Source organism: Mesoplodon bidens (assembly GCF_964165515.1).
Source record: "Mesoplodon bidens genome assembly, chromosome: 13".
Taxonomy (NCBI): Eukaryota; Metazoa; Chordata; class Mammalia; order Artiodactyla; family Ziphiidae; genus Mesoplodon; species Mesoplodon bidens.
The window spans coordinates 61,264,590-61,280,686 of record NC_138169.1 but is presented as its reverse complement, the minus strand read 5'-3'; the positions used below and the strand labels follow the sequence as shown (position 1 = coordinate 61,280,686).

Genomic DNA, 16,097 nt, shown 5'->3' with positions numbered 1-16,097 from the left:
TTTCTGGACATCCTGTGGGAAGCAGAATCCTTACCTGCCAATAAGAAATTGTAATCCTCTCCTTCAATGAAAGGAAATGTTACTTTGATGGCTCCCAAGTTATCATGTATACATTTCTATCAAGTCACTTAACCAGGATGTCACTGGGACTAGTTACCCACCTGCCTTTCTGCACTAAATTGTGAGTTCCTTGCAATCAGGGACTGTAGCTTCAGTCAGTCCTTCAGACAAGTAACGTCCACGTGCCAGGCACTGTGCTGGCCACAGGGCAGTCCATTGCAGGTGAACTGGACATGGCTTCTGCTTACCATGCAGAGATAAGTCTGGAGTCATTCCATCTGTGCACTTTCGGTGCCTACACTCAGGGCTGACGCTCCAATACGCTGTGCAAATGACAGTGTGAGCAGAGCTGCTACTGCTGCATTATTTTCCCCCAAATACCATGGAGGTTTTCCTGAACTTGTGCCCTGTGTGTTCACAGCTTGTAAAGGGAAAAAGGAGCCTAAGTTTCAGCCCCTGTACACCCCTCCCCTCAGAAGCACCAGACTTAGGACAGAGGCACACACACCAGGCTGGACTTCACAGTTCTAGGCCAGATAGAGGATAAGCAGGTGCCAGAATTCTCAGAGTTTGGTGGCCAGGGAAGCACCCCATCAGAAGCTGCAAGAGTTAGGAAACTAAGGGGGCGAGGCCTTCCACTGCCTTCTAGGGTCCTCCCCCGGTACATTTATAATTCTCAACTATCTTGTGTGATTAAGGAAGAAACTAAAGCCCTGAAACAGGAAAACCGCTAGGCTGTAGGTTCAGCTTTGGACTCCAGAACCCAAGCTCCAGCCATGTTACTGCCCGCCCGCCACGTGGCGCTCAGCTGGGTGGCTCTGAGCCCAGCCTGGACTGGCCTGGTGAGAAATGTTCTCCTGCTGAGGAGGCCAGAAAGAGCCGCCAGTGACTGCAGCCACTCCCCCATGAACCAGCCAGCCTCCTTAAGCCTCTGGACTGGCAGGCCTGGTCCAGCTTCCAGCTGCCTGCTCAACCCACCACCAGCAGCAGGCAACATGTACACCGAGGGCAGTAGTTTTTGTCAAAGAATGATCCTGTGTGCCCTAACCTGGCTGTGGGTCCTTAACTTTTGCTGCTGCTTGGGGATCATTATAATTTGTCTTGTTCCCAAGGGAACAAGTAGGTTGCAAGCAGTCCTGCTGTATTCTGGAAGAATCATTATCAATGGAAATTCTTAGTATCCACTTGCTGACTGTTGGCTGTACTTTAACCCTATGACAGCATTATCACCTGAGCCAGAGTTGAACAAGACAGTTGCCCCATGCATGGCCTCAATGTGAACATGAAAACATGCTTCATTATGGTGCTGTGAAAAAACACTGGATTCCCAGTACAGGGTTCTGGGTGGAAGACTCACTTCTGCTTCCGCCACGGAACCCTGAGCAGGTTATTGACCTCTGGGGCCCTAGTCCCTGCAGTAACACAGGAGCGCTCTCTGCCCCCATTTGGGAGGTTGTACCGATGAGGTGAGAGACAGAGCTTCCATTTCTGTCTGCACCTCCAACTACTTCCAAAAATGTGTGACTGTCTGCAATGAAGGAAACATATACAGTAAGACTTACTATAAAAAGAAAAGATCCAATGCTTTGTAGAGGAAGGATGAGAAGGAAAGAAGCACACCCATACTCTCAGCTGACGGAGTAGCAGGGAAGCGTTCAGAAGTTCTGATGGGGGAGGGGATCAGCGGTGGGTGCATCTGGTGCTTGGTATTGCTGCTCAAGGGAAACCAGGTGATCGCCCAACCCCCACCTAAGGGGGTATTTTGACTTGTCTTTTGAAAACCAACAAGACACATTTACCAAGTGAAAAGGGAAGTCTACTCCCACTCTCAAGTATCTGTCCTAATGAAACAATCCCAGAAATAAAAAGCTACATAAAAATTGCTCAACTGCTTTCAAAAGTCCAATAATAGCAGACTATTAAAATATATTATATATATATATATATATATATATATATATATACACACACACACACACACACACACACACACACACATACACATATAGTCACTCAATGAAATATTATCTGTTCACTAAAATTGAGAAGAAAACATGGGAAAGTATTTGTGACAATGTTAAGTGAAAGCAAATGCAAATGGATATAAACAATGATTAGATCGCCGCAGGGTTTTTTCACAGAGATGGATGCTAGATGGAGCATTCTAAGAACTGAACATAATCCTGTTAGGCTGGTGAGATTGTGTGTGTGTGTGTGTGTGTGTGTTTCTTTTCATGAAAAGAAATCTCAAAATGTTTATACAAATGTTTTTGTGAAGACAGCTAATATCAAAGAAGTAATAGTTCACGCTTCTGAGCTCTCTGTAGGCCACATTTAACTTTGCAAGAGGTAGGCAGGTATGATATCAATCTTTCTTAAAAGTGGCTATTGTTACTGGGGGATGGGAGTAGGGGTTAAGACACTCAACAAGCCCCACTAAGGACACTTGTGGCCTTGGCAACCTTTGGTTACTACCCCAAGGGCCGTGGTCACTAGTTTTAAACCTAAGGAGTCTATGCATCAGAGTTGAGAGCTCACTCCTTTGGGAGTCTTGATTCAGTGCCGCCTGACCTGGCCAAAGTCACTTCCCAGCTCCTGCCTCACTTCCTCATCTTCAAAACAAGGGCTTGAGACCAACAAATTCTGAAGTCCTTCTCTTTTTTAAGGATCAGTGACTTTATGATTGTCTGAATCTCCAACAGAAAAAATTCATTTTTATAAGTGAAATCCTTTATAATAAAATATCTCTACAGTAAAAAAAGAATTTTGCTTCTCAAAAGTCAACCATAGACTAACAAAAGAGTGTGAATGTGGAGTTAGACAAAGGTTTGAATCTGATTTGCCACTTCCCAGATGTTTATACTCTTTTAGGAAATCAATCAATCTTGCTGTAAAAGAGAATCAAACGTGATAATTTATGAAACTCCACACTGATGCTGAGTGGCCAAAAACACAAGTTAAAACTATATTCAAGCCAAATGGCAAATACATAACAAAATATATGTCATATACAATGATCTGTCTATTTTTGGAAGATTCCAAGATACTCTGAAAGGTTGTATATTTCCAAGAACCATAAGAGCCAGATTTCTCAGATTTTGCTTGGTACATGTGTCTTGTTGGTTTTCAAAAAACTTTCTCAGGTCACATAATCTGACTGCCCATTGTCACCATGAAGACACACATGTCTGGGTTTCTGTTTGGAAAGTGTGGCCACCCATCGTGCACCTCCTGGTTTGACTGAGACCCCATGTTCATCCCAGACTAAGAAGACTCTCTTATTTTAAAGAGTGTTCACGGTCACCTAACCCTAACCCTAACCCTAACCTTAACCACTAGGGTACAACACTCAAGTGCTGTGCTCATTATTTGGTCAGATTCTTGCCTGAGTTCTGCACTAGGAAGGTCTAATGGACAAAGACACAGACTGGATATTATATTTCTGAGACCCCAATATTTAACCATGTGACCTTAGGGAAGTCATTTGCCCAGTCTGGGCTACAGTTGTCTGGTGAGGGGGCTGGTCTGGAATGTGATTAAGGCTTCAGCTTTCAAATGCAGTGCATCTCTGTGAGCAGCTGGCACTCTTAGTAAAGTCTCTTAGTAAATGCTTTGGTTCTACCTTCATTTCTATATGAAGTCATTTGGGTCCATGGCCTCTTGGTTTACCCTCAATGGTGCAGCTGGTCTGCTGCTGCTGTGCAGATCTGTTTCCTGTCAACTAAGGGAACACACAAGATAAACCTGGATATCCCTGTGTGCTATCTGGATTTAACCCAGGGGGCAATATTATCATCTGACCCCAAAAAGAACAAGCTCCAGAAGATCGTCCATTCCCTTAAATCAGTGGCTGGATCCATGTTTACTGCATTCTTGTCAACTAAGAGCAAGACACACAGTATTCTGGGTCAGAAAGAGGCGAAAAGACCCATGGAGGAGGAAGGGAGGTACAGAAAGTGACAAATTTGAAAGGTATTTAAAAAAAATTCTAAGTGCTTCTTTGTTAAAACTGGAATCCAGAAGAATAAAAATTTAAAGGAGGGGACAATACGAGGTGATGAACTGAGGTATCCTATTCCACTGAACACAGGCCTCTGACAGGTTATAAAAACAGGCAGCTAAAGCCTCATTCGTGGAGAATCTGTACCTCTTCTCTTTCCGATGCTCTGATGTTTAGAGAAGGGGCTTGGGTCCTGTGGATAACTGGACGTCAATGGGAAATGTCCCTTCTAGTAAAGGCAGGCATAGAGGTACCACTGAGTTACAAAACTCACCACTGGCCTTTTCCAGAGTCTGGCCAGCCTCCACTCCCACCCCCACCCCCACCCCACACCCCCGCCCTGCCCTTGTGGGTTCCCTACCTCTCCCCTCCAGCACCTTTGCCCTTCAGCCAGCTGCGGACCTCTCCCTGTATTTTCCCAAGATAGGCCTCACAACTGCCCCTCCAGCTGGTCCCTGGATCCTTCCTGAGTATTTGCATTTTAGCTCTGCTTGCACCTGCTATACAGACCCTGCCCCTCTCTCCCTGCTCAGGGGTCTGCCCTAACCCCCCCCCCCCACCCATTAGCAGATTCCCAGGCAGATGATGCCACAGAATGAAAAGGGCCAGTGAAGGCTGCAATTCTCCTGCCTGCTTGCCCTGCCTGTCCTGTTCTGGCTTTTGTAGAAAGCTCGCTGGGAGCCCCTCCCTCCCCTCTCTCTCCTCCCCCCAGGCTTCTTCTCTCATCTGCTGTCCCTTGGTTCCCAGGCTCTCTACTGTTTCTCTAATTTGTTTATTGATTTGGGGAATCAAATCACCTTTGTTCAGGCAAACAAACAGCCTGGTGTTACGGAAGACACATTCATTTGGAATCAGGAAAGCTGTATTAGACACAGGCTCAGGACATAGGGCTGGGAGGGTCCTCCAAGATCATCTCCTTCAAGCTTGTCATTTCACAGATGAAGAAACAGAAGGCCAAGAGAGGCTACAGTTTCCTTGTCACTGGGCATCTGTGTGTCCTTAGGCTGTCATTTTGCCTATCTCAGTTTCACTTTCCTCATCTGCCTGGCAACAGAAACAACATGTTTCAACTTCAAAGGCCATCTTAAAGATGGTAATTGTGTTGGTTGACCCTATAGCAGTAAATGTGTAACCTTGACTCCGTCCTCATCCTTAACACAGGGGTTCTATCTAACAGGTGGAGTCTACCCTGCTGACTCCATGGACCTTCAGGGACAATGAAACAAGAGAGAACCATAAACTAGAAGGCATCACACGCACAAATCACACAGAGATATTAAACATTGGTATTAGTAGGTACCAAAAAGTAGTGTCAACCATAACAACAACAACCAAAAAATGACAATTATGGGAGGTGAAAGATGTGTTAACTAACCTTATTGTGTTAAATTAAACATTTCACAATATATACATGTATTGAATCATCACATTGTACACCTTAAACTTAATGTTATATGTCAATTATATATTGATACAACTGGAAGAAAAAAGAAGTAGTGTCAAAAGTCTTCAGATTTCTGGAACCCCAACCCCAAGGAAATGACCAGAGTAAACAGCAGCAATAGAGGGGACTGGTAGAATGAATCTTACTGGAGACCCCAAATATCTATTGCCCATTTTTCCTTTCCTTGCCCCTGGGAAGTAGATTATAGGCTCCCTCCTACGGCACTCCATTTTCAAACCCAACTCATAAAGTTCAATTCAAAAATCTCTAAATTCTGAAGTCCTGATGGATTTCACCGTACGGTTTAATGTTAGATTGTGTATGGTCTAATTCTGTCTCCTCAACGAGAGAGATGAATTTTTTTTTTTTTTTTTTTTTGGCCGTGACTCACGACTTGTGGGATCTTAGTTCCCTGACCAGGGATCGAACCCAGGCCCACGGCAGGGAAAGCACAGAGTCCTAACCACTGGACTGCCAGGGAAGTCCCGAGATGAATCCTTAAGGGTGGGAACTATATTTTCCTTTATTATCCTTTGTTGCCCAACATGCACTGGGCATATAGTAAGAGCTTAGTAAATATCAGTTAGTAGCTTGATTTCTGAACTGAAGAGAGAACAGGAATCCAAGTCTACACTGAGCTCCTGGCACTGTATGTGTCAGGCCTAACAGCTCCACATCTTCCCACCCAGTCCTCCCTGCCCAGCAATATGTTTATGACACGAGAGGCAGTAACATGGCCCAATTTATGAGATTCCAACTGACACTAAGTACAGCTAAACAGAATTCAAAGACCCTGAATTCCACATACTTCATATTCACAGCCACCTCCACACACCTGTGTTCATGCTATTTCACCGACCAGGAAAGCCTCCTCTCCAAATCTGATTACCAAATACAATCCAATTTTTTTTAATCTGCTCGAATTCTTACCTCCTGGAACACCATGTACAGCTGCATGAGCTGTGCACTACCCGACATAGGAGGCCACAGTTCACAATGCAGCAAGCTTGCATCCATCCCCGAAGCCTTAAGTATTTCTGCTCACATGGATCTCTGACTTTAAAGGATTTACCATGTGGGTCCCCTAATCAAACATTCAATTAAGTAGGAAGGGAATTTTCTTTAGCCTCTGCTTACTGCTGGAAGCTCCTACTTCCTAGGCCACCTAAAATTTGCCGTCATTTAAGCCAACCACAGTGTTTCTGCTTTGCCAATTTTGGATGTTTGAGAAGCCATAGATAACTTTCCCCCTATTTATTGTAATAAATTCCACTTTAAGGAATCAGAGGCATTTGATTAGGCCCCTTGGGCTTGGCCTTTTATTCAGTTTGCTTCTGATTCCCTTGGGCCAGAGCTCCTCCCAACCCCGCACAGCAACCTCCACTTCCACATCCCCCACCACCTTAAGCCTGCAGAGGAAGGAAATCTATCCTTTTCCTCCATCACTCTGCCTCTTCCTCCCGACCTCAACCCAGAAGGACAAATGCAAGATTTATGGCTGAATAAAAAACAGAAGCCTTACAGCTAGTGTCTCAATGTAACTTCTTCCAGAACCCAGACACATAGGGAGGGTTGAATCCAAGGTCTGCACCAAAGAGGGAAAGCAGAGTGGGATTAAGGAATGAGAGAGAAGAAAGCGAGGACACTCAAAGTCTGGGCTGGACTTTATGACTTGGGACAAGCCTTAGTTCCAGAGAAAAGTCATGCTATCTTCAGTTCAGCACCTCTTCCAGGTAATTTTTCCCTGTGTTCTGGGGACGAAGAAATGACTCACCGTCTGGGCAATCTAACCATCATCTAATCTGAAGACAAGAGTTGCTCCTATGTGCCCCTCCATCTCCACATCGCTAGAACCCCAATTCACAGCAACTCCAAGAGGCAGGGTTGTCCTCCCTCACTTTACATATACGGAAACAAAAGCTTGAAGACTTTCTGTTCTCAGCCAGACACTGTGAAGTACAGCTGAAAACTCAAGTCTGAGAGGCTCTGAAGTCATTTCCTTTTTACTTCAGCCTGTGGTCAAATGCTTTATTTTCTTGACCATCCAAGGAATTTACTGTCAAAGCCATCATTTTTGAATTTTTGAGTATCACTTGAATGTTTACTATTTTGGATAAAGAAACTGCTTCCCCACACAAAGGGCAAGATTCCTGAGGGCAGGAAACAGGTCACACCGGTTATATCTTCAGAGGCACTCAGTTAGGCCCTCTGTTAAATTCGCTGTCTGATTTCATTAGGCCAGAGCACCTCTCCACACACTGCAACCTCCGTTTCCACCACAACGACCTCGCATTCGGTGTAGGTTTTGCACCAAGCAGGTTCTTGGTATAGTTTCATAGAACTTTGCCCAAATCAAATAAGTGAGAAGCAGCTTCTGGAAGATTCTATCCTCTGCTTTTCAGGTGAGGTTCTCTGACCACCTGCTCTGTTCTAACTCGACCACCTTTCCCTACACTCCGACTGGGTTAGGTGCCCCTTCTCTATTCCTCCAGCCCTTGCCTCAACTATAGACCACATCCTCAGGTCACATTTGGCCTCCATCTCCCATTAGGCTGGGAGTTCCTGGAGGGCAGGAAGCCCTGTCCTTACTTATCACTGTATTTCCAGCCTATAGGACTTGCTAAATTTAGCATTTCATCAATGGTGTTTGTGAACTCAGTACAGGAACTGGACCAAAGGACTTATAAATCTGGCCTGGCAGACAGGACCACCAGCACTATTCTAACACCCCCACAAATTTGGGGCCCCAGTCCAGAAACAGGTGTGGTCTATTAGGGTATCAGCTCTCAGAGGACTCTGAGTTTATGACTCAAGACTTGCATCTGCAGAGCCTTGCACAGTGTCTGGCACACTCTACAGAATGATTGTGTATGTGGAATAAATTAATTACTGAATTCAAACTGGATCAATTCCCATATACTCCCTCTTTCCTCAGAAGGCAAAGCTGTGTAAGTTTCCCTTTTTAATGATTGGCAAAGTCATAGAAATTCAGAGCCTGATGGAGATGGGGAGCTGATTCAAATTTTTCATTTACACATGGGAACTCTGAGGTACAAGATCTCACAGAAAGCCTCCTACTCTCAGTCTAGCATGCACTCAACTCTGCCACTCTGCTGCACTTGGCAGGAAACCCAAGAGCCTGTGAGGCCTACGGCTGAGCCACGAGACTCCTGGCTTCTTTCTTTCCATCTCTGTCCAGCACTTGTCTCTCGATAGTGAGGAGAGTTTCCTCTAGGAAAAAGGTGGGGAAAAAAGCCTTTCTTCTTCCCAGTTAGAAGCCAGAAGCTTCTTCTGTCCTCTGACATTCCAGAAGAGGATCCATCTTCATATGGTATCTTCCAATGGTACTGCCTCAATTTCAAAGACAATCTTCATGAAAGGACACAGACAGAATGGACTGTTGAACTTGAGTTTTGTTTGACTGTAGAACATCAATGGAAAAGGACTCTCAGAGAAAGAATTTAGTGCCTTCCTCCCCTTTTACAGCCTGTTTCCTCTCTGCTCTATGGATAACTGACACTCAAAATGAACATGTCATTAACATGGGCCCAAAGAGACCTCTTAGAGTCACCTATTGTTAATGCCACAGAAGCGACAATCTTGGCACCACCCCTGGCCTGTGGGGCTTTCACATTAAAGAAAACAATCTTCAAACTAGAGAAAGTCTAGACCTGCTGGAGTGCAGCATTCCCTCCTCTCTAAGGCTCTCATCCAATCAAAAATGCTTAGAAACACTGCCCACTACTTGCCATTTTCCAGCTCACATGTTGGAATCATCCCAGCTCACATCTAGAAACTTGATTTTCAAGGTGTTGGTAGGAGGTGATTCAACGTACAACTGGGGAATAGCCATCAGTGTTGCCACAAAAGAGGCAACCACCCAGAGTCCAAGAAAAGGTGCTCTGCCAGGGCACCAATCAAGTGGATGGCACACCATGCCAAGCTGATGTGCAAAAATATCTCAAACACAATGATGGGGAAAGTAAAATGTAGTGTTCATTTAATAAAATAATTCACCCACAATAGCTTGAGAGACCACTTCCTCTCATTCAGCTATTTTCTACAGAAATCAGGGAGCACTAACAATCAATCAGAACTCTAGCCAAATCACAGACATCCAAACAGCCCTTGTGTATCAATAAAAAATTATTGAATTTGAGAAAAATGAATTTATTCAAGCATTTTTAGGAATGAGACCACTATCACTATGGCATAGGGCATAACCTCTGAAGGTGTGTGTGTGCACATGTGTGTGTGTTTGTGTTGTGTATGCCACGGGGTAGGAGGGGTTGGGGGAGAGAGGCAAAGAGGGATGTCTGTAGAGACAGAATCTCAGAATCTTCTGAATCTGTCTCAGAATCTTCTGAAATTTACATAGCTCTCCTCAGAAAATGGACATATTCACATCTGAATACAATTCTGCATGACATTCCAAGGGATTTATCACCTGAAGCCTCTTCCTAGCATCCCTTCAGCTTTAAAAATCTCTTCTTTATATTTCTGAGCAAGAAAATCAGGACCTGTGGGCTTCCACTTCAGCTTCTCTTTTCCTCATTCCCTCAACACAGTGATATACCTGCAAAGTTACATCAAGCACTAAAGCTCTAAAGTTCTAGAAAACTGCTTCCCAAATCCAAGTGGGTATGTTATGTTAGGAAGCAAAAGATATTACAATTAAGGTTTCCAGTCCCAAAATCAAGTATCATTCACTCAGCTGTGGCAGAGATTTTCAGGAAAGCCTTGGGAATTAATATCCCCTACTAGGTGACTCTGTTTCTTTGGGGGGGGGGGCGGTCTTCTACCTGAAATGTGCTTGAATCTAATTGTGAATGGACACCAGGAAACCATGAAGACAGAGGCACATTTCTTTCAGCCCAATATTATAAAGTTACTTTCTCTCCATCTTTATAAAGGGGTTTGAGTACACTTTCCATTTCCTTCCCTTAAAATTACATAATTTTAGAACTTGGTGCCCCAGACATTGTCTAGTTCACAACCTCCATTTCAGATGAAGGCTCAGAGGGGTGAATGCTCACCAGGTAGAATGGGACTCAGACTCAGTTCTCTCAACTCGCAAACCTTGATTTTTTTCCTGTCTTTTGCTGCCTATTTCAGAGGGCTCACACAGGAAAATAAAGCAGATTTAATATGTGTTGGGAAGAGAGGGAAGGTGGGGATATTTTATAAAATGAAGAAAAGGGTATCCATGGATAAGAGCTCTCCTGCTGCTTTCCTTTCCCACAAATGTAGTGAGATAAAATCCATTAAACACATGGGGACCTGTACAAACGGGAGAAATAACCCGTGCAGGCAGGCTCTAAGGGCAATTTCCCCTTTTCAGGGCAGATGGGAGACAGGAGGACTGGGTCAGTCCCAGCACTGGCTATTCTAAGAGGGTGTAGAAACTCTCGCTTTCTGCATTAAGATTCTTTCCTGAAAAGGATTATTCTGAGTGTTTCTATTTTATAACCTGATTATTATCCACTGACCCCCAGGCTCCAGAGATTCTCCTGTCCATTCTGGACAGATCTTCCATGAATCACACCTCCTAACACTTGGGTTGGACTTTTCTCCATTCGACCCACCTCCTTACTTTTGGACACCTGGGTAACGAGAGACAGAGCTTTTCTTTGAAGGAACAATATTATCTGTATGTGAGACTTCATCAAGGAAAAATTGGTTGACGGAGTGTCTTCCCTAAATCCAGCAAAATGCAGAAGGCCACAAGTAACCCCTGGACCTAGTTTTTGTTTGTTTTTATGGGTTTTTTTTTTTGCGGTACGCGGGCCTCTCACTGTCGTGGCCTCTCCCATTGCGGAGCACAGTCTCCGGACGCGCAGGCTCAGCGGTCGTGGCTCACGGGCCTAGCCGCTCCGCGGCATGTGGGATCTTCCCGGACTGGGGCACGAACCCGTGTCCCCTGAATCGGCAGGCGGACTCCCAACCACTGCGCCACCAGGGAAGCCCCCTGGACCTAGTTTTTACGGGCCAGATCCCTTTATATCCATTTCCCAAGACAGTTCCAAGGAGTCTTTCTGTGTGGCCCATTAATTTTCTTTTTAAAGTCTGAGATCAGGAATCACACATACACATTTCACTTCCCTGTGACATGTAAGTCCAGACTAGGAGGATAGGGGTTATATGTATTTATAGAATTAATTTTTTGAATTTTGGGGTTTTCCTGGAGCTGCCCTTATATGAGAATGAAGAGAAATATCCTATTTCTAGTATTATCTAATTGCAGTTTTGGAAGTCATATTACCCAGATTTATCCAAATGTTTCTTACATACTCCTTCAAAAAACTCTAGTTGCTCAAACTCCTGCTACATCCTCCCTACTGTCCCCATTTGAACGTTCTAGTACCTCAATAGAAAAGCACAATATTCACACTGGGGCAAGTGGAAACATTCCTTGCCAAAACATTGCCTTTCAGGATTCTGCTTCCAAAAATCAAAACACAGAAGCAACCAGCACCCTTGGCTGTTACATCCCACTGCAAGACACCTAATCCTACTTTGCATAGCATGTGCATCCTGTTGGTGTTTAGGATGGGGAAATAAAGGATTTGTATTAACCCTCAGTTACTTGCAAAAAGTTAGTTGATGGCAATTTTTTTTTGTTTTGAACACGTTTGTTCTCAGGTCAGTTTCTGAAACTTCTTTCCTGACCCTACTACAACCAATGCTCAAGGGTCAGCAAAATCATGGTAAGATTAGCTTGGGTCAAATGTAATTAGAAAGGGAAATAACTCTAGAAGGGAAATAGGTTTTCCCAAATGTACATCCTGCTGATTCTCCACGCATCCCATGAAAGATGATCTCTGTGGCCCCTGCAAGTGTCTTTCCTGCTTTCCAATTAACACACACTCTTGCGTTCTTAGAATTACGCGCAATTTCTCTTCATAGATCCCAGCCAGCAGATGCTTATCAATCTCCCCTCTGAAGGCTTCCTGAGCTACCCTGGTTAACCCTGACCTTTCCTGACTCTGAAATCATTGCCTCAAATAAAACTTAATTGGCAAATGGTAAATTTCAGTTGAACTAGTAAAGACTTGAAAATGAATGGCACAAAGATAATAAACAGCAAGTGTTGGTGAGGATGTGGAAAAAAGGGAAACTTCGTGCTCTGTTGGTGGGAATGCATATGGGTGCAGCCATTATGGAAAAAAAGAATGGAGATTCCTCAAAAAAACTAAAAATGGAACTACCATAAAATCTAGCAATTTCACTTCTGGGTATTTACTCAAAGAAAATAAAAACACTAATTTGAAAAGACATATGTGCCCCCATGTTCATTGCAGCATTATTCACAATAGCCAAGATATGGAAGCAACCCAGGTGCCCATCAATAGATGGATAGATAAAGAAGATGTGATATATATATACACACACAATGGAATATTACTCAGCCATAAAAAGGAATGAAATCTTGCCATTTGCAACAACATGGATGGATCTAGAGGGTATTATGCTAAGTAAAGTAAGTTGGACAGAGAAAGACAAATATTGTATGATCTCATTCATATGTGGAATCTAGAAAACAAATGACCAAACAAAACAGAACAAAAACAGACTCACAGATACAGAGAACAAACTGGTGGTTGCCAGGGGGAAGCAGGGTGGGAGGATGGGTGAGATACATGAAGGGAATTAAGAGGTACAAACTTCCAACTATGAAATAAGTAAGTCATGGGATGATGTAATGTACAGCATAAGGAATATGGTCAATAATATTGTAGTAATTTTGTATGGAGACAGATGGTTACTAGACAACATGGAGATCTTTTTGAAATGTATTTAAATGTTGAATCACTATGCTGTATACCTGAAACTAACATAGTTTTGTATGTCAACTATATCTCAATTAAAAAAGAAAGAAAATGAATGGCAAATGGACACAATCCACATTTCGGATGCTCACATAAGGAAGTATGAAGGAGGGTGTATCAGCCAAGGTCTTGATAAGAAACAGATGGCACACCCAAATCAGGATAGTTATGGAGAATTAATTTACAACAGTGTGGATGATGTAAGGGAAGCATAAGGAGTGACTGATTAATAGAGAAGCTGTTAGTATCTCTAGACTTCAAGCACAGAAAGGGAGCAAGCAGTTACTGGAACCACAAGAGCCTCCAGAGGATTGGTAGGTTTTCAAGTTGTCTTCTGGTCTCCATTCTGTCACTAGAAACAGCTTTCGAAGGGGCCAATATGAAGATCCCACTGCCTTATTTCTAAGCTCTGATGGCTTCTGTTTGTCCTGAGGATGAAGCCCAAACTCCTTGGCTTGCTCTTTCAGGCTTTTCAGCATCGGGACCCAACCACCATTGTTCAGCTCATCATGTCCCTTCCAGAGCTGCCAAATAGCATTATACCTTAACTGGAATGCCCTCTTTAACTAGCCAAGGTGTACCTGTCCTTCAAGATTCAACCCAAATGTCTATTCTCCTTGGGCCTTCCTAACCCTCCTGAGTAACGTTACTTATTTCCTTCAGCTTCCAGGTGTGTATCTCCTGTATCTCTGATGAGTACCAAAAAAGGTGAATGCTGAAGAGGGTCTGAGTTTAAGCAGAGACAGAGGGACATGGGCCAACTAGATATGTATTTTGTGTCTGAATCTTGGACTTCCTCCACATCACCATGTGGTCACATCCCAAAGGACCCATTTCTTCTTTTTGTAATCAGAAGGTCAAGATAATTCAGGGAAGATTCAGAAATAACATTTGTTGCTGCCAAAATTGGTTACATCCATACACACAAAAAATATGGGAAACAACTTAATATTGTGAAGATAACTCAATGAGAAGAAATAATAATAACAATAATAGTTATTTAGAGTCCCCTTCTGAGGGGCTGGCCTGACCTCGTGCCTTTTGGTACAAGGCCCCAGAGAGTGTTGGGTTCCAGCAGAAGTACTCTGCAGGACATCCTAAATTAGCAATATAAATCTTTTAGAAATGAAGGATCCTACTAGTTCCCCAGCATCAGGAATAACTGAAAAATTAAGCAAGGAGGCATAAAGGGCCTTCAGCAAATAAATTCACAATGATAAAATGTTGACTGGCCCAGGGGATTCTATGTTATTACCATTTGGGGGTTTCTTTGGCTTTCAAAGTTAAAGCGAAACTGCCAAGTACTCTTGGCTTGAAACGTCTGAAAACAAAAACGAAACAAAAGAAAACAAAGTCACCAAATATGAATGGAAATGTCTCTATGATGGTGCATGGATAATTTAAGATAAGATAGAAAAGATTCCATGGTTCTAAATTGAGTAAAACAAATTTAAATGCTTCTTGGTAGAGTAGCTACTAACATCGTAACAGAAAACAACAAAAAATAAACTCTTAAGATGGAAAAATAGAATTGATGGACATAAAATTTAGTTCTACCATGTAAGTGTACAATCAGGAAAAAGCTACAAAATGTGGTTTTAATACATACTGTCCCCTGTGCCCTGAGTCTTGATCAGCCTCAGTTTGCATCATATTGCCAAGAGCATTATGCAAAACTGTTGTCACAGAAAAAATACAAGATTCCTGTCCTTGCCTTACAGAGCTCACAGTGTAGTTAGAAAGTGAAAACTAACACCCTTGAAACAGTTGTGTGCCCAGGTGTGTACTGGCTGCCTAGAACTTACAGTGAGTGGTAATGGAATCCCCAGATGAAAGCTGTCAGTTCAGGCTGAGTAAAGTGCAAATAGGAGTTAGACATGAAAAGATGGGAAGACATGGCTGAGGTGGCAAGGAGGAAGGAAACTAAGTCTTCCCACCATAAGGCACTACATAAGGCGCCACTACCAGAAGAGAAGTTTCCTGTCATAAGCACAGATCTATGGTGGAAAAACAAAACTCAGTGGGAAGACATAGACTTGTTTTAAGCATGTCTAGAGTTTAGGTATTACTAGTAGTCACATGGGTGAGAAAATCCCAACACACTGGGATACAAATACCTTCAGATCAGCAGTCCCCAAACTCTTTGGCACCAGGGACCGGTTTCGTGGAAGATATTTTTTTCCAAGGATCGGGGCAGGTGGGGGGGCTGGTTTCAGGATGATTCAAGTGCATTACATTTATTGTGCACTTTATTTCTATTATTATTACATTTTAATATATATATAATGTAGAACCAGTGGGAGCCCTGAGCTTGTTTTCCTGCAACTAGATGGTCCCATCTGGGGGTGATGGGAGACAGTGACACCTGAAGTGTGTTGCTTATGTCCAGTCTACTCCGTAAGATGCAGCTTAATTGTCACTTGCCACTCACGGATAGGGCTTTGATGTGAGTCTGCAAGCAATTGATTTATTATGGTTTCTGTGCAGTCAAACCTCTCTGCTAATGATAATCTGTATTTGCAGCCCCTCCCCAGTGCTAGCTAGTATCACTGCCTCAGCTCCACCTCAGGTCATCAGGCATCAGATTTTCACAAGGAGCGTGCAACCTAGATCCATCGTATGCGCAGTTCACAGCAGGGTTCGCACTCCTATGAGAATCTAATGCCACCGCTGACCTGACAGGAGGCGGAGCTCAGCCGGTAATGCGAGCAGTGGGGAGTGGCTGTAAATATAGATGAAGCTTTGCTCACTTGCCTGCTGCTCA

At 43.5% G+C, this 16,097-nt stretch overlaps 1 protein-coding gene across 3 annotated transcripts in view; it reads right to left on the bottom strand.

The window, feature by feature from the left end:
- The window catches only part of SETBP1 (SET binding protein 1), a 375,817-nt gene that overhangs the window by 235,491 nt on the left and 124,229 nt on the right, over positions 1-16,097 (bottom strand). The window lies entirely within an intron of this gene.